This window comes from Castor canadensis, chromosome 7 (genome assembly GCF_047511655.1).
Source record: "Castor canadensis chromosome 7, mCasCan1.hap1v2, whole genome shotgun sequence".
Classification (NCBI taxonomy): Eukaryota; Metazoa; Chordata; class Mammalia; order Rodentia; family Castoridae; genus Castor; species Castor canadensis.
Genome location: NC_133392.1, coordinates 161,678,611 through 161,696,980, shown reverse-complemented (window position 1 = coordinate 161,696,980; position 18,370 = coordinate 161,678,611). Strand labels below are relative to the sequence as shown.

At 54.9% G+C, this 18,370-nt stretch overlaps 1 long non-coding RNA gene across 1 annotated transcript; it reads left to right on the top strand.

The window, feature by feature from the left end:
* Positions 1–340: 340 nt before the first annotated feature.
* LOC141424715 (uncharacterized) lies at positions 341–1,756 on the top strand. Its single transcript, XR_012449565.1, has 3 exons — positions 341–471; positions 949–1,007; positions 1,139–1,756. It is a non-coding gene; the product is annotated as an uncharacterized lncRNA (long non-coding RNA).
* Positions 1,757–18,370: the final 16,614 nt, after the last annotated feature.

Sequence of the window (18,370 nt, the reverse complement as noted above, 5' to 3'; positions counted from 1 at the left end):
TTCATTTCTGACTGGAGTCTAACTGGAGGTGTCCACAATCACTTTCCCTGTGTGCTGCTGGGATGTCAGAACCATGACAGGAGAGTGTGGGATCGTGACTCCATAGCCATGGGGGAAGAGGATTTCACTGGGGTGGAAACATTAGGTTCAGACAGAACACACTTCTGTTGGCAGCCCGCTGGGCTAGGACTCAGCTCAGAATGAGCTCATCACAAGCCCCAGAGAACAGCCGCTCCACCCTGGGCCCCTCCTCTGCTCTGATGGCTTAGGTCACCTGGTCCGTCCTGGCCTGGTGAAGAGAGGGGCAGAGGCACCTCAGCCCTGCCAGAACTCCCTGCGCACAGACTTGCCTGAAGGTGAGGGCTGTCCCAGGGCTCCTGCTGAATTGCCCGAGATGACCCTTGGAGGGCAGGAGATGCCCCTGCTTCCAGGAAGAAACAGCTCTGTGCCTGTGACAAGGACTTCCCTACGGTAAGCAGGGATGCAGTAGAGAAGCTGGAATCAGAGTAGAAGCTAAATGCAGAGCAGAAGCTGGTGAAGGTCTGAGACTGACCCTGACCCTTGTGGGGAGCTGGAGCAGGTGGGAGGGAGGTGGGGGCCACAAATAGTGAGTCACTATTCACAACCAAGGCTCGGTCTCAGTTTCCCAGAGCAAGCATGGGGATTGTTGTTCCCAAGGAGTCTTTACGGACCCCTCTTCCTGGCCTCCCCAATGTTCTTCCAAAAGGGACAGTTTAGAGAAATCAATTCAGTGAGATCCATCCTATGCACATGCCATCTTTCCCAAACACTGCATCTCACTCACCTGGTGGCCACCCTTGCCCGCCCCACTCTCCAGTTACCAATCTGCCCCTAAAGACGCAGGCAATCAGGAATAGGGTCCCACTCAGTCCTGCTTCTGTCTGCTCCATGAGGACCAGCCTCTCAGAGACTGCTCCTTCCCAGCAGGTCTCCACCTCCATCTGGCCACCTCTTGACCTGGGCAGAGCCTTGGCATGACCCCAAAGGTGAGCTGCTCAGGCCTTGTCCATCCAGTCCCAGGCCCCTGAGTCATGGTGGAACCATGACTTCAGCAATAGCACTGCGAGCTTCCCCTGGGCACCAGCCTACCTCCTCCCTCCCTTCCGCTCCTCTGCAGGTACCGCCCAGGAAGGCAACTCCTTCTGGCTAGGCCAACCCTAGTTAGAAAGAGAACAGCCACGACTATACCTGAGACCCCGAAAAGGGCAACTTGGGCTCCCAGGAGTGCTCCTCCTCCCCTCTGCTAACCTAGGAGCCAGGTACAGGGCTGACCACTCATCTAGACTTGGCTCCCACCCACTCCCACCAGAGCCATCTCTGTCCCATGTGTCCATGGCACTCTGCAAAGCTGTGTGAGCCACCAGGAGCTTCCTGGCTGTAGGGTTAAGGTGCCCCCCATGCTCTGAGCACCCTCACACAGGGGAGTCAGGTCCTGGGAGGTTTACCTGGGTTGGCGTTTGGGGACCCAGGAAGATCCAAGGTGCTGGGGGACTTGACTGTCACCAGGTGAAATTTCAGCCTCTCTTCTTTGCTGCCGGAGAGCAGGAGTTTTAGGCAAATGGACAGTGAAGAGCCTGGGTCAGGAGGAGGCATCTCTCAACACCTTCCTCCCTCCTTGAAGGCCTGGACACCCTTCTTCCCGGCCCCCTCAGCCTCTTGCTGCCCTAGCAGCCGGGTAATGGGGGACTGGAATGGAGCCTCACCTGCCACAGAGCCCAGAGCCATCTCCTCTCATTTCCTGTTCCATCCCTTGATCAATAATGCATTGGGTAGGAGTACCTGTCTTCTGTCACCTGCCCACCTGCTGCTTCCAGAGTGATTTAATCTGCATTACAGGTATTCTTTTCTTCCTTTCTTTCTTTCTTGACTGTACTGGGGCTTAAACTCAAGGCCTCACATTTGCTAGGCAGAGCCACTCTGCCAGCCCACAGGTATGGTTTTCAAGAGCCTTCCATGGGCTTTGGTGATGAGCCCATGGGCTGGGCGCCTGAATCAGGAGTGGAGCAATGTCTGTGTCCATCTGAGCAGAGGCTTTGGGGCTCCCCCCAGCTAACAGCTCAGCTGTGGATTCAACAGCACAGTCAGGGCCAGGCTTCAGAAGTGGAGGCCTGTGGCCTCATCAGTGACCCAGCCCTCCAGGTAAGGAGGGACTTTTCCAGTGCCCTGTAACTGAGTTCTGAGGCCAAGGCCATGGTTTCAGGCCCTCAGGGGACATCAGATTCAGATCCAGCAGTCCTGCCTGGAGCACTGAATTTCTGGCTATCTGGCCATAGGGGATGGGCCAGAGTGAGGAGACCAGCTTGATGGCATCTTTGATGCCTCATCTTGCTCACACCCACACTGGCCCATCAGCGGGGCCCGGGCACCTCTGTCAAAGCACAAGGATGGTTGCTGCCCTCTCTCACCACCGGCAAGGCTTGCCTCCCGCTGAGTTCACTGCAGTCCATCTGCAGCAGTGAGACTGTCCACTGACGCGGCTCATGCAGCCTCCCCAGCTCTCACTGGTACCTGCCTCCCCCATCTCAGCACCCTCGTCACTCGGCCCAGCCACACTGGCCCCCTTGCAGTGTCAGGCCTCACAAGCCTGCTCCTGTCCCCCACAAGCCTGCTCCTGCCTCTAGGGACAGCATGGTTGGTCTCTCTGTCCCAATATCCACTTGGCTTCTCACTTCCCGGTCTGGGCTCAGTTGCCCTCCTTGGGCATCCCTTGGTTGCCTCTCCCACCTGAAATAGCTCCCCTCTACTCCCCCCAAACACCTTGGGTCACTTCCTTATCAGGAGTCAGCCCCAGGACGGTAGGGCAGTTTGCTCCTTCTCAGCAGATGCCTGGCAGACAGTTGGGAAGGAAGGAAGGAAAGAAGAAAAGAGGGAAGAAGGAGGGAAGGAGGAAAGGAAGGAGGGAAGAAGGGAAGGAAGGAGGGAGGGAGGAGCGGTGTCTTAGAGGAGCCTCTGAGACCTCAGTTGTACTGTGCAGGGGAGCCTCCACCTGCCCTGGAAGGCTGGCCTTGAGTTACGGATCAGCCCAAATTCGGTCCTTTACACTGACCCTGCCTGTTGTCACCAGGTCAAGCAGATCCAGAAGTGGCTGCTTTAGAACTGAGAAGTTCCAGAAATTCTCCGGCCCTGAACTGCTCAACTTTCTCCTTTGCCTTTTCTTTCCCCTGAAGTTTTGTAACCAACAGGGGACAGGGAGAGATTGATGACGCTGTGCCGGGGGAGCCCTCACCCGTTTGTGTACACAGCCTGTATTGGTTTGAACTAACGAAGTTTATCAACCAGGCAGCCAGGAACCATTAATCACGCAGAAAAATAACACAGCGAAATGACTTTTCAAAATGCCGTTGGTATAATTATCATCTTGCCTATTACACTGAATGCTGCCATTTATATCTGTGATACTTAAGTATGCAAACAGTAATTAACGTGGTAATGAACCGGGGGCCCCTGAGCCTCCCCTCCCCGAGCTAATTTGCATGTTAATTATCATTAGCGACCAGGGAAACAAGTTATAAACAGCCTAATTAGCAGCTAGATCATTTTTACAAGAAATCTTGTGCACTCTGACACGCGAGCAAGCGTGAGATTAATGAAGTCAGCCCAGGCCGCCCCTGATGTCCTCCCTGTGGTGGCTTCTGTGGTCCAGGTGACAGTGAGTGCAGGGTGCTGTGGACAGCCAAGGAGGCCGCTGCGTTCCCAGGTGCACACGCCTGTCTGTGGGCCACGGCTTCTTGCTCAGGCTGTCACCTCAGTGTGGACTGAAATATTCCATGCTTGGCAGGGGCTGGCAGAGACTGGGCAGGGCAGGTGTCACTGGCAAGGGCAGACACTCTGACCCCTGTTAAAACAGCAAGAAAGATGCTATTTAAGGCCGGTGCATTAGGGGAGAGGGACAGGGACAAGTGGGGGCTTCTGAGGGAGGGAGTTAGAAAGTTCCAAGGTGACATCCAGGGTTTGGATTTTGGCTAAATGGCCTGCTGGGGTTCTTGCTAGTGTTAGGGAGGCAGGCCGGGGTGATCAGACACCGGGGAGTTGGGGGGTGTGGTTTCTCTCTGTGTCCATTCAGCAGGATTCTTATTCTTGCTACAACTGGGCAAGGCAGGGTGAAGCCAGGCCCAAGGCGAGGGGACCAGGGCTCAGAGGGGTCTATGTAATGCTTATCATCTCCAAGTTCAAATCGTCTCCTGGATGGGGAGCTCTTGGGCCATTTTTTTTTTTGGCAATACCACTTGAGCCGTGCCTTCAGCCTGAAACACAGGAGTGACCTTTACAGAGTCCTCTTCTGTGACAGCGTTGCCTGTCATACCCCTGATGCCCATAGAACAGCTCCATGACGAGTGAAGAAGATGGCTCTGTTTTCAGCAGTTTCGGCAATGGGAAGCCCGGGCTTGGAGTGATGGGAAAGCTGCCTGACGCTGACAGCCCTGTGGCCGCTGGTGAGCTCTGGGCCTCAGATAGCACCGGCCTCCCTGCTGTCGCTTGAACATGGCAGGTACTTCCTGCCCTAGGACCTTTGCACCTGTTACCCCACAAAGTGTCTTTTCCACACACACACTGGTGTGGTCCACTCCACCAGGCACTGCCAGGCTCCTCCTCCTCAGAGAGACCACTCAGCACCCCCATTGCAAGCCCACCCATCTTCCCGTCCCACCTTATCTTTGCTCAGACTCTTGCTGGGTCACACATTTTACTGTCTGTCATCCTGATGAGACTATTGGCTCACTAGGGCACAGGACTTTCTGTTGACCACCTTCTCCCCAGCACCCAGCACCCAGAACAACTCGGCACACGACAGACCCGTGAACAGTGGGACTGGCATTTTAGTGGTCATTCGTTCTCCAGAACAGGTGCACGTTTTTTGGAAGGCCCCTGTTGTAAAGGTCACACTTTCAGGCAGTGGGGGGGTGGTGGTGGTGGTGGTGGTGTATGCCTCTGCTAAAGCTTTCATCTCTGCCCTTGCTGAACAGAAGCAGTCACAGACAACTCAGGGACAAATGGCGAGCTCCTCCCCTCCTTGGCTGAACTCTGCATTCTACAAGCAGGTGGTTGGCAGGACACATACATCACTTCAGACGCCTCCCACTTTCCATCCCAGACCCTCGGTGCTCACCCTCTTTCTTTCCCCAGCTTCCCCTGGGGGATTTCATTCAGGGGCCTCCACCTCCTGCCTGTGCACCTGCTGCAGGGCTGTGCCCAACCTGTGGGGAAGTCAGCGTCACAGGCTGGTGGAGCTGAGGACAGTGAACAGCCATCTGTCCTTTTCTGCGCATCCAGGGTGGCTGGGCATAAGTTGCTGTTCAGCATCACAAGTCCATACCTAAGAGCAGGTGAGGCCAGGTGCAGCACTGCACCTTCCACAGGAATGGGTGAGCAGAGGGCAGCCTCCACAGGGAACCTGAGTGCCTCTCTATCTTGAGGTGCATATGAAACACGTACCACAGGCAGAGATTTTGGAGGATGCTAGAGGTGTCACAAATCCTTCCCTGTATTGGAACCAGCAGAAACACACCCACAGCTGTCACACCCGTGCCTGGGCTGGCCTTGGGTCACTCTGCCCTGCTACAGGGGTCTGTGTTCTGCCACAGGAGCCTTCCTGGAGCTGGTTGCCATCCATTTGTGCATTGTGATCTCCCACAGGGGACCAAGGACTCGGGCGGAGAGTCTGGGGTGGGTACTCTGCCATGTTGGCCAGCACACGCCATGCCTGACACAGGAGCAGGGAGGGAGGCAGCACTTGCCAGGGTTGAGGATGCAGGGGACAATTAGGAGCAGAGCCATCTGTTCTGTGCCTTGAGTGACGTGCAGCTCTTGCTTGGGAAGTGACACATGGGAAGGGGACACAGACCTGCTGAGAATGGTTGGGATCCAGGCTCTGCCGAGGTGATATTGTCTGTGCACCTCAGGCCTCACCTGGAGGGCTGTGAATAATTTAAATTTCTGTGCCCCTGCCCGCCGCCCCCACCCCCCAGTCCCATGGCAGGCAAGTCTGACGCAGGCCAGCTGGGTTCCTGGAACCCGTGTGAGTGGTGGTCTCCAGGGAGTCCACACTGTGGGTGGAGGATCTCACTCTGACAACCGCGTGGAATCCCGTGCTGGATGTTCCAGCTGCACCTCTTCCTCTCTGGCCCTCATCAGTTTCCTTCCCCAGAACCTCTCTTCTAATCCCTCCCTCATCCAATGCAACTCAGAACCTCGGCCCTCTTTGAGTCCCCACCCTGGTCCTGCCCTGCACCGCAGTGTCCCCTGACCTGGCCACCTGCTGCTCCATTCCCTAGCCTGGTCCACTCTGTGCCCATGCCTGAACGACTGGTGGTCAGAAAATGTTCTCTGACCTTTCCCTGTGACCAAAATGTCTAGAACCCTCCATGCTTGGAATAGTGTGTCTGGGAGTGTCATCCCTGTGCTCAACTGAGGTTCCTCCGGTCCGCCGTGGGGTCTGCTGCCCCTCTGCTCACCCCATCCAATCTCCTCCCTCTGTCCCTCCCACAGTTCAGACTGTGCTGTCCCGGGGAGGCCCCCCTTGCTCACTCTGCAGTGTCCCTGGCCCTCATCCAGCCCGGCTGGCTTTCTTGTGGTGAGGACAGCAGCCAGGACTGATGGGCGCCTGGAGCCCTGTCACAGCTGTCTGATGAGCCGCAGGTGTGGTGGGGTGTGAACAGTGCTTCAGAGGCCTTCTGCCTGCGGAGCTTCTCACACAGGGCTTCTGGGGTGGATGGGCTGCTGGTCTAAGAGGTGCCATCCCTGTGGTGTCTAGGAGGGGCGCCTGGCCTCCTGACAGTGCTGATGCCTTCAGGGTATGCTGCCTTTGCTCAAACAGTTGACCCTTCTGTGTTCTGCAGGACAGAGTGACCCTTGTCCTCTGAAGACCACCCTGAGAGGCCACAGGCTCTTGGGGCGCAAGGCCTGGGATGGCTCCTCTCTGCCCTTCTCACACCAGCTCAGTGGGCCCTGCAGGGCAGAACAACTTGGGGTGCTGATGACCAGCAGGTAGGTGGGCAGGTCAGTGAGCGACTGAGGACACAACTCAGGCTCATGATCCCCGGCCCCAGGAGGAGAGGTCTCCAAGCCCGCCTCAGCCTTCTAGCCCAGGGCCTGGCTCTAAGCCAGTGTCTAGAATGAGAAGAGGGAGGATGAAGCCTGTGGAGAGTGGGGTGCCAGTAGGAGTGTGGTGGCATCTTGTCCCCTGGGCCTAAGCTAATATCTGACAGAAGACACAGCTGGCTGTGAAGGCAGCCTGGCCAGGATGGTGCCTTGGGGACACAGAGGTAAGAGGCCCACTGTTTCCTGCTGCGTCCTGTGGGCTGGTGGTTTGAATGTGGCCTCTTCCATGAGCTGTGTCATGGGAAACTGTGATTTTCTCCTTGGGGATGGCTGCCTCATTTTCTGTCTCTGATCTTCCTTTTTTTGTGCAGTACTGGGATTTGACTCCAGGGCCTCGAACTTGCTAGGAAGGTGCTCTAACACTTGAGCCACACCTCCAGCCCTTTCATGCTTTAGTTATTTTCATGTAGGGTCTTGTGTTTTCACTCAGACCAGCCTTAGACTGTGATCCTCCTACCTATGCCTCCCACGTAGCTGGGAAAATAGGTGTGCTCCACTGCTCCTAACTTACTGAGTGAGGTGAGGTCTTGCTAACTTTTTGCCTGGGCTGGCCTAGCCTCCCAATCTTGGAGTGACTGGGATTACAGATGTGAGCTCCGTGACTGACTCTGGGGGCACTTTTATTGTTGACACAACCTTACCATCAGGGTGATCTCTAGAGCTGTTCTTAAACCTGCCTCTTGGATGCCCAGGTGTAAAGTCCTAAGATGAAGTGAGAAAAACACTTCAGGTTTCAGAACACCTGCTATTACTGAATAATGATGACATTTCCCTGCCATCCCCCACCCCACGGGTGACAAGCTGACACGTCTGGCTGGGGTAGCTCGGGGTCCTTGTGGGAGCAGAGGTCTGCCATGCTGAAACTCCTCCTGGCTGCCTGGGTCAGCTCAGCTTGGCCCCTCCCTTCCGGGCACCAGCCTCCCAGGTGTGGCAGGCAGGATAAAGGGCTCCAGATGTCCTCATCTCTGTCCCTGGAACCTCCAAGTGTGGCTAAGGGAACTTAGTTTTGGATGAAGTGAGGGTCCTTGAGGGGGATCATCCTGTACCACACGGTTGGCAGTGTGATCTCGTGGGAGGAGGACCACAGTTCAGAGGCAAGAGGGCAGGGCCAGACAGACATGACATCGGAAGCAGAGGTCAGAGGGGGAGATGCTGTGCTCCTGACTTTGAGGGTAGCAGAGGGGCCCTGAGCTGAGGCACCCTGGGGTCCTCTGGAGGCTGGAAAAGGCAAGAAATGGAATTTCCCTGTGATCTCCCAAAGGGAGCTACTGTGCTTGCACTTTGGGCTCTGATCTCTGGAACTGTAAAAACTTTCTGTGCTTTTGTAGCAGCATCTACAGGATGGTAACTGAGAAGCGAAAGGCAAGCTGCAGTCCCATCCCTTCGAGGGTTTTTCACCCACAGCCTCCCCGCGTCCAAATGCCGCTCGTGTTTGCACTCCACTGGTCAAAATTCATCACAAGGAAATACTGTCCTGGGGGATGCAGGGCAAAGATGAAGGATCATGGGATTGTGGGAAATAAAGTACACATCCCATGTTTGGTCCAAATGTCTGCTTCCCTCTGCACCGAAAACCTCCAACCTATTATGGTGTTGTGCTCAAAATCCAAGCTCTTACGACCAGATCTTGTCTGGACGAGGCTCCCCTCGAGTCTGGGGTCATGCACTGAGAGGGAGTCAACAGCTCCGCCTGACCCAGCATAGCTTCTGGGCCTGGACACGGTCATCTTAGGAAACAATCCCTGGAGGGGAAGGGTGGCCCAACAGGCCCAGGACCTGTAGTGGCGTCCCCTTGCTGGGGTGTGAATGTGGACAGAGGGTCCTGGTCCTTCTCCCTGGGCAGGGCTCCTCTATCAGGTGTCCTTCCCTTTTGTATCCTCCTCTCTTGCCCGAAGGCCCCTAGACAACATGGCGTCTGGTGGCCGAGGAGGACTCAGCTTCTTCTTGCCAAGCCCAGGGCTGTTTTTAATCCTTAGCAGCCACCATCTTTGTCAGTTTAGGCTGGCAGCTCTCTGGCTGATACAGTTGTCTTTACTCTTTTAAAAACTACTATGATTGATAACAATCAGCTTCTCGGTCCAAGGCTACACTCACAGGTTCTCTCCAGACTCGCTCCTCTTCCTAGACTTATGGCAGGTGTTTGCCAAGAGCCACCGATGCCATCAGAGGTCCTACAAAGGGGTGAAGCCATCCTCTGCTCTGGGCTTTGGTTCAGGCTGTCTTCATTAGGGAAATCTCTGGAAGGCTGCAGCTCCAGACATCCCGGGCCTTTACCCTTCGTTCCCCTGGTCAACAACACACGGTCTGAGCCACCTCCCTCTTGCTGGGTTCGGTAAAAGATGATCAGATAAACCTGCCTTGCTTCCAGGCCCTTCCTCACATCTTCCCTTGGCACCTTCCTAACCCAGTCCTTAGGAAGGTTCTGCCCTTCCACTTACTCCAGGCACCACCATTATGAAATGTGCTTCCTTGCTGCGGGACTTCTCAGAGCCTTTGGAGGACTGGGCTGTGTTGCTCTTCAACGTGGCCCTGGAACACAGTCTCGCCGAAGCACTGTCGCTCAGGAAACACTCCCTTGCCCAGAGTCCTGTGGGAGGTGCTGTTTTCCCACACAGCCGAGCCCTTCGGAGGCGGCTGACGTGATGGTACCAGGACATTTCGGGTATCTGTGTCTGCCCGATTTAAGGCCAAGGGAGAGGGCAGAGTTCAACTGGGTGTTGCTATGGAGGGATGGGGTGGTGCTGTGGTCCTGCCCTACAGGGTGCAGGTGAAGATGTCCAAACTCAAAAGATTTGGAGAGAGTAAGGAGGGCCTGAGGATGCAAAGCCAGCAGAGCTGTTTCCAGGGTTACGAGGAGCAAGGAGAGGAACACCTGCCAGTTTTTGCAGGACACTGACTATTTCTGGATCACCTGTTATGAGAGACAGCTGGAAGGCTGGGCTCTGTTGGATTATTGGTCTTCACGAGGCCAGCCCAGTCACATCAAGGGTGGCAGACCTCCCTAGGGGCACTGAGTAGTGACCAAATTTAAACCCCTGGGCTTGTTCTCTGAGACCAACCCTTTCTAGTTTGGGAGCCTGTTCCATCGTGGTTATAAAAAGCTCGCCATGAAGACCATGAGAAAGGTCACTGGGACCCGAGTCCGCACTCCCCTGGGGAGGAACCGTCTCTGTCCCCTTGGAGAGTGGGAATCAAGTCCAGAATTGGCACAGGAAAGAAAAAGCAGATTCATATTTTGTTGTTTAGAAATAAGCTCTACATTTGTTACTTGAAGTCTTTAAGAGAAGTTGGGTTGTCCAGATCAGCCTTACGATTCTAGTTTTAACATTCAGTTTTGTTTGTAATTTTAAGTTAACAGCATAGGACAACTGCAAACATCAAATGTCTACCATTACTCTAAAATAAGGTATCCACAGATAAATAAATCAAAGTATTTCAGAAAAAAAATTAAACCACATTCGATAAAAGAAAATCTGGTCCAAGCTCTTTTTGACTCTCAAGACTTTGGGAAATGGGAGAGGAGCCTTACCACTCACACTTTTGTCTCTAATTCTTTTGTTTTTAGGAAGTCCTGTTTGTACCAGTCAGCTAAGCCACCTAACAAGCCACCTCCACACCCAATGGCTCAGAACAGTTTGGACCCATCGTTCCTGTGCATGTCCGAAGGTGTGTGTGCACACATGTGCATGCATGCACGTTGTTCACGTGACCACGTGCAAGTGCACAATGCATGTGTGTGTGTCCACATGCATGCAGGTGTGAGCACGTGTACCCAGGTTGTCAGTGAAACCTGGTGCTGGCAGAGCACACATCCTGGACAGGGTGGCTCACAGTCCTTCCCACACTGCACCTGTGACCCTGCAGCATCTCCAGGGACTGTTACTGCCATCTGGCGCCTTTATTGGAAAGCCAGCCTCGGGCCCTCTCTTGCAGGTCAAGACGCTGTGCCTAGTACTGTGTTCTTTTTCTTAAAGTCGGTAAGAAAAACTTCACACCCCACAAAACCTGGACCTCCTCCACCCCATTTGCCATGGAGAAACTGAGGCACAGATTGGTCCAAGGACTCACACTAGGGCCATGGGGCAGGGCCTGATCTCTCTCCTGGAGCCGCCACACTCTGGCTTTTCTGGGGATGTCCTGTGAGCCCCAGGATGGCTGCAGCCTCCTCTCTGGAGTTTCTGTTCCTCCTCATGCATCTGATGCCTGCACTTGAGGCTTGATAATGCCCCGCTCAGTGCCCCCCGGAGCTCCATGCCTGACTCTCCTTGTTGAAAGTCGGGTAGCCATAATCTCTCTCCTAGGAGGACAGAGGGCCGGTGAGAGGACACATCAAACTGCTTGGTGGTTGCTTGGACCTTATGGGTTCACCGTTACCCTGACCTATACCAGCTCTGCCATCTGCCTCCATCTCAGGGCCAGCTTCCTCCTGAGGCAGGGATTCCAACCCCCAGTTGTTGGTAGAGAGGCCCAAAGAGTCAGGTGTGGAGGTTGCAGCAAGTGTGAAGGTGGTGGGCCAGTGCCATTGTGCTCCACCACCTGTGTTCACAGGCAGGCTGAAGTGTCAGCTGAGAGGCCAGAGGAATGGGGGGGCTGGAGATCTGAGGGTCCAGGAGCTGGGGAACCAAGGGTCTGCGAGACCAGTGGACTAGGGCCAGAGGTCTGAGGGGCTGTGGTAGGAGTTATAGACCCAGAGGTCTATGAGGCAGGGACAGGGTCCTAGTGATCAGGGGCCAGGAGGCCAGTGGGGTGATGGGCAGCAAGTCGGGGTGATGGGCAGCAAGTCAGGCTGCTGGGGAGGATGGAGGAACCTGTCCGGGATCAGAGTCTTGGCTCAAGCACCAGCCAGCACCCTGCTGCAGCCACTCCTCGGAGGCCATGGTACAGTGGATGGAAATGGTTCAGCTTGTAGAGGTAAGAAAGGTAGACAGCAGCCACGTGTCAATTCCTGCTGAGACCACTAGGACTCACTCTTTGCAGCCAGGGAGCTCGCTTATGATGCTGATGCTGGAAGACATTATCTGTATGACCAGCGAGCTCTGCGGGCTGCCAGCTGGACCCTGACATCCCGGAAGGGGCTTCAATGGTGATCCAGAAGCCAAAACATCTGAGCCACGCCTGACATTCAGCTCCAGGGAGCAGTGCATCCAGGCCCCTGGGGCCCCTGTCAGGCCTTTACTGCCTCTAGGAGCCTTGCAGGCTAGGGACAGGAGCCTGCAGGTTTGGGGCAGGGGAGGCTACTGGACATGGATGGAGCCAGGACTTAGCATAGAGCCCCATGTTGGTGAATGCCTGGCTCTGCACCATGGGAGGGGATGTGGGCAGGTGGACCTGGGAAAGCCGGATTCCAGGGACAGCATACAGCAATGTACATTAGGGAGGACCTTGAAGCCAGGTCAGGGTCCTCCCCTTCCTGGGAGCAGCAGAAGCTGGTGCCACACACTCACATCAACCTACCAATCCTGGACACAACCCACCTGGGAGTTCCTTTGGGGAAGGGGTCTTGTGGGTCAGAGGACAGAGCCCAAGCCCCCTTTGCTGAGGCTCCATCTCCCTGAGGGGAGGTCAGAATCCTCCCTCCTTCCAGAGGGTTCCTGATGGAGGAGCCCTCAGATTGCACCTTGTGGAAGGAAGAGCTGCAGACAGGGTTGGCTGGTGACTGGGGCTTGGTGCCTCATTGCCTCAGTTTCTCCATCTGGGAAGGTGCTACTCCTATGGCCCAATCTGTGCTGGAGTGAGAAGTGAACTGGAGTGGTGGGTCTCATGCAGGGAGCACACTGGCTGCTCTCAGCCTCAGAGGGCTGTCTCTCTCATCTGCACCTCAGTTTACTTCTTGATTAAGCAGGGCCGCTGATGCCTCCCCTGAACCGTGGGAAGGCCAGACGCTAGGTCCCTCTGGGCCTGGCTCAGTGCCTGTGGGCTTGGCCAGGCAGAGAGTGGTCATTGCACAGGGTCGCCAGCAGAGGGAGGCTGTGTTCCGTGTGTGGCTCAGGGCTGCACCGTGAGCTGCTCCCTCCCCATGTCAGGAAAAAGCAGGGAGGGGCAGCACAAAGGCCAAGGGTCTGTGGTCCTGGACCTGGTCTCCCAGGATCACCATAAATGGGGTATCTACGTTACAGGGGAATGATTGTTGGGGACACACCCAGGGCTTACGGGTGTGGTGCTGGGCTCCCCTCTCATGGTGGCTGAGAGCAGCCTTTCTCCTGGCTGGGGACTCAGACAGGAGGGTGTGTGTTGGAGAGTCCATGCAAATGGCCAGGGCCGTGCTCTGGTTGTGCTCAGGGAATCTTGTGCCTGCAGGACAAGGACAAGTTGTGTCAGGCCCCACAGACAATGAGATCGTTCTAACATCCCCCAACATTCATCCTTTGAAGCTTAAGGACACCGTGACATTTCCAAAAATGAGACCCTTCCCCCTCAGAGGTGGTAGTTGTGGGGTGGCGTTTTTGGAAGTCAATATGGCAAATGCTTCAAGAATGCTCAGACCTGGGGATGCTGCTGCTGGGAAGTTGTGGCTGAGGACAGAGGTGCACCCTGCTGCATGGCTTAGGATACCCAAGTCAGAGACAGCCGAGAGGTAGCGCTGGAGGAAAAGCTGTTATCACTGTCACCACATGGAACTGGGTTCTGCTAACAGGATGGATGTGATGTGAAGAAGGAAAAGCAGGCCTGTGCATTTGTGGCTGTAAAAAACACCACAAACTTAGCGCCTTAAAAAGACACAGCTTTATTATCTCTGGACGCTGGATATCAGAGTCCTAAAAGCAAGATCTGGGCAGGGCTGGTTTCCTTGGGGGCATCAGGAGAGGCTCTGTTTCTTGCCCTTTCAGTGTGGGGAGGCCGCCCACATTCCTGGGCTTGTGGCCCCTCCTCCCTCTTCAAAGCCAGCAGCACAGCATCTTCTGGTGTCTGACCTCTGCTCCATCCTCAGGTCTGCTCTTCTGACTCTGACCCTCCTGCCTTCCCTCTTGCAAGGTTTTGGGATTATTTTTTGGCTCACCTCGACAATCCAGGATAATCTCCAACTCAAGATTCTTCACTTAATCCCACCTTCAAAATTCCTTTTGCCAGGTGAGGGGGTTAACTTTACATCTGACTAGGGCTACTCTGGGTATGTCTGTGAGGTATTTCAGGGTTATGTGAGACTTTGGGTTGGTGGACTGAGTAAATGATGGCCCCCTCTAATGCAGGTGAGCCATGTCCAATCAGTTGAAGGCCTGAATAGAACAAAAATGGTGACCCTCCCCCAAATAAGACAGAATCAAGTCTGTTTTCAGATGTGAACTGCAATAGCAGCCCTTCCTGGATCTCCAGTGTGCAGATATCAGCTGTGTCATCCTCATAATCAGCCTGTCCATCTTGATGCTGGGGAGCCAGACCAGTGCACAGGTGAGGCCAGACTTTCCCTGTTCTGGGAATTAGGGCATCCACCATTCGACTGACCACACACAGGCATTGTAGTGACACTACTGAAATGCTTTCTCTGTCTGTGGTGTGGGGACTGGGCGGGCCAATTCCCTTCCTTTGATATTTCTGGGATTTTTGTCTTTCTGTTCTGGAGGGAGAATTAAATGCAAGTGGTGCATCCCGGGGCGCCTAGAGGGGGGTCTCCTGGGGCACCCACCCCACTCGTAGGCGTGGATAGAGCCTCTCCCCTCCTCCGCTGTGCCTCATGTTCAGATGTTCAGAAACTACCCATAGGCATTTTGGGGAACAGATAGGCGCTGCCCCAGGTCCCACAAGAGGGGACACGGCTGCTCCTCTGGGCTTCGATTCCATCAACTCCACGCAGCTCTGCCCGTCTGTCTAAAGCTCGGGTATGCCGGGACAAGGTCAGGGTGTCCTGCTGGGGCCTTCCCTGTGGAGGAGAGTATCTGACCAGGAAACGTCTGTGCGGTCACCTGCTTCCATTCGGGTGGACGAGCCCAGTGGGACTGACGGCTTGCTGGAGGTAAGGTCAGAGGTCAGGCTTTTAGACACGAGTGGGACCTTGAGGAGCCTAGGCTCAATGCCCAAGATGGGCGGGGAGGAAGCAGCTGAGCACTGCAGGAAGCCCAGCCGCGGATGATCGCAGGTCGGCAGTGAGGTTACATACAGAAGACAGCAGTTTTGCTGAACGTGTCAGCGTGGGTCACAGTACCATAGCACCCCAGACCAGGCCAGGCGGCCAGAAGTCCAAGATCAAGGTGTTGATGGGCTGCTTTCTCCTGAGGCCTCCCTCCTTGGCTTGTAGATGGCTTCTCCTTCCTGTGTGCTCACATTGGCCGCCCCTCTGCGTGTCTGTGTCCTGACGTCCTTTTCTTATAAGGACACTGGTCACATTGGATTAGGGCCCACCTCAACGACCTCTTTAAAGACCCCATTTCCAAATGCAGCCATATTCCAAGTGCTGGGGTCCTGACCAGCGTAGGCATTGGTGCAGCAGGAGCCCTTAAGCAGTGATCCCTCTCCTGTGACAGCAGGAGAGGCCAGATGGGGAGTGGGGTCATCTGCCCACGTGGCCCAGTGAAAATGTCCCCCGCAGAGTGAAAGCCACAGAGTTCCAGTCAGGGTCTCGTGGCGTGCTCTCAGGTTTTCTAAGGCAGCTGCAGAGTCCACAGGCTGTTCACAGAATGTGTCAGGGTGTTAGTGGCCAGGGTGCAGGCTACTGAAACCAGGCTGGGGACAGACAAGGTGTGGTCACAGGGAATGCTCTGGGCCTTACCCTCAGGGGAGCAGGCTGGGCAAGGTTTTACTGATTCCCTTGTGTGCCTCATTCTTACACCCTGGGGTTCCTGCTCATCCCAAAGCCTGCCCACCACACGGACATTTCTTTGTGGCCTGTGTTTTAGAGCCTGAGGACTGACCTTGGCATCTTCCCCATGAGCTGGTGTCCTGGGCAGGGTGCACGAGGGGCTCCTCCAACTCCCTTCCTACCACCTCTGGACCATGTGGCTTGGATCCCTGGGGGCCGGATGAGGCCTCCTGGTGGGAGGCCCGTCTCAGGTTTGGGGGCGATTGCCGTCAGGGGATCTTTTTAACCAGTAGCAGGTGTGACTCCTGCTCCGGTTCCGGCATGTTAGGCTGGAGCCCAGAGGACTGATGCTTTGTGGCGATGGATGGAAGAATTTGGACCCTTTCCCCATGTGCCTGCCATGGGGGTCCCCGCCCCGGCAGCCGGGGTCGGTCTTGGCATCTGAGTTTGCCAAATATAGTCAGGGAAGTGCAGGGCGGCCTGTAGGTCATGTGTGATCCAAGTTTGAATCTTAAATCCAAGGGTAGGAACGAGCGTGTGGATTGAGAGATGCCCGTGTAGAAGCCATTAAGTACCAGGTAACAGATTTGATTAATTTTGTGCCTGGAGGTTTTTTTTTTTTTTTCTTTTCCCAAAGAATCAGAGAAAACAAAATATTTTTCTAATTAAATAAATCTATGGTGCACGCTAATGGAGCCCGTCTGTGGGTTTGTGACAGGCAGAGGGAGAAGTGGAATAATGATTTTATTTTTTCATTAAATAGAATTATAGGCAGTTACTCAAAGCAGCACTGAGCTTAATTGAAAGGAACCCATTTCTTCTTAATTTACTTTCACGGTTTTGGATGATAAAAGAGTGTGTTCGTTGGAAAATTAAATAAAAAACACAACACAAAGAAAGAACTCTGTTTAGGTGGATTATTCTCACTGTCAAGCCTTAAGTAACAGTTGCTAGGTTCAGGTGAGAAAAAGGGAGACTCAGGCTGTGGGTCCCCTGCCTAAAGGTCCCCAGGATGGAGGAAGCTCGGCGCAGGGAGATCCCAAGACTCTGAGGGTCTCATCTTGACTTCCAGGACATGGCTATACCAGGCGGCCCAGTGTTCAGCGTCCATCCTGGGTGCCTGCTTTGCTCCTCCCTGGAGTGGGGACTTCCCTCCTGGAAGGGTTTCTGCTCATCAGCCTGTTATGTAGGGCCATGGAGGTACCCCAATAGAGTCTGCACCTGATCAGCTGTTTGTGTCATGCCTGTGCCCCCAAAAGCTCCTGCCCCCACTGTCTGCTCTCTCTGGCTGGTGCTCTCCATATCCCTGACGTCAGCTCTCGCTGTACCCCATCTTCTAGGAAACTGTCTCCTTTGCTCATCAGCTGTGCCCAGCTTGGGGCCTGGCTCTCGGTGTGAGCCCTGGTCATTTGGTGGCCAAGGCCACGCATCATCCTAATCTCCTCCTTGCAGAGAACTGGGCTGAGTGATAGTGAAGACTGACAGCTCAGCCACAGAGGCAGTCAAGGAGGAACTCCCTCTTCTGGCCCCTATTGAGCCCCTGCTCTGTGGTAGGCAGAGACCTGGCAGATCCAGCATGGAGGAAACACTGAGTTCTCATTGCATTTATCTCCACCAATTTCAATTTCAATCTCCCTGTGCTGTCGGTGGTCTTGGGAACTTGCTTACTGCTCACAAGTCAGGCACACTCTTCCACACGGTGGGGGGCTTTAGTGTCTGGGTTGCACCTCACTCTCCTCACTCAGGGTTGGGGTGTCAGCTCTTCAGGGGTGGCAGGTACTTGTGGTCAGGCAAGTGCTTAATTTTTAATTGAATTTTTAAAAAACATGATGCAAAATTCAGATTTCACAGCAAGATCTCCATGACAAGCAAGGTTCCCCCACCTGCCAACTGTCCCAGGTCTGGCCCGAGCTCTGCTGTCTCCCCTTGAGTCACAGGGAGAGGTGGGTGTGTATGCGTGGAGGGGCAGCTGCCTCTGCTGAGCTGTCGACAACGGCAGCATCGATGGGGACCCAGCTTCACTCCTTCCTCCAGGGCAGCTGCCTTGCCATCCCCTGCACACGTTTCTGGGTAAGAATCCATGTAGCAACTGGCCAGGCCAGGGCTCCAGCCTGTGCCCTCCCCCCGGCCCCACACTGTCCCCATAATGTGCTAGTGTGCAATTGGAAACCTCAGGACACAGGAACCTTATACCAAGGCCTGGTCTGTGTCTCTTATGGCATTTCTAACCACGTGCCCCAGCAGGGAGGACCAAGACTGAGGACTGCTCACCCGACAGGGCAGGGGTGGCAGACCCCTGCCCTGCACACTCCCAGCTGTACCTCAGAGCCTGGTCTCTCTGCCAGGAGGGGCTGGGGTCCAATGTTGGGCTGAGAGGCCCCCTTGTGGGGTCTCCACCTGCCCACATAGCTGAGGCCAAGGGGTCACCTCTGGGTGAGGCTGCAGCCCAGTGCCCGTGGCTGCTGCTGCAGAGATCTGTTTCCACTCATGGCTTCTGCTACTTTTTACACTAACTACTTC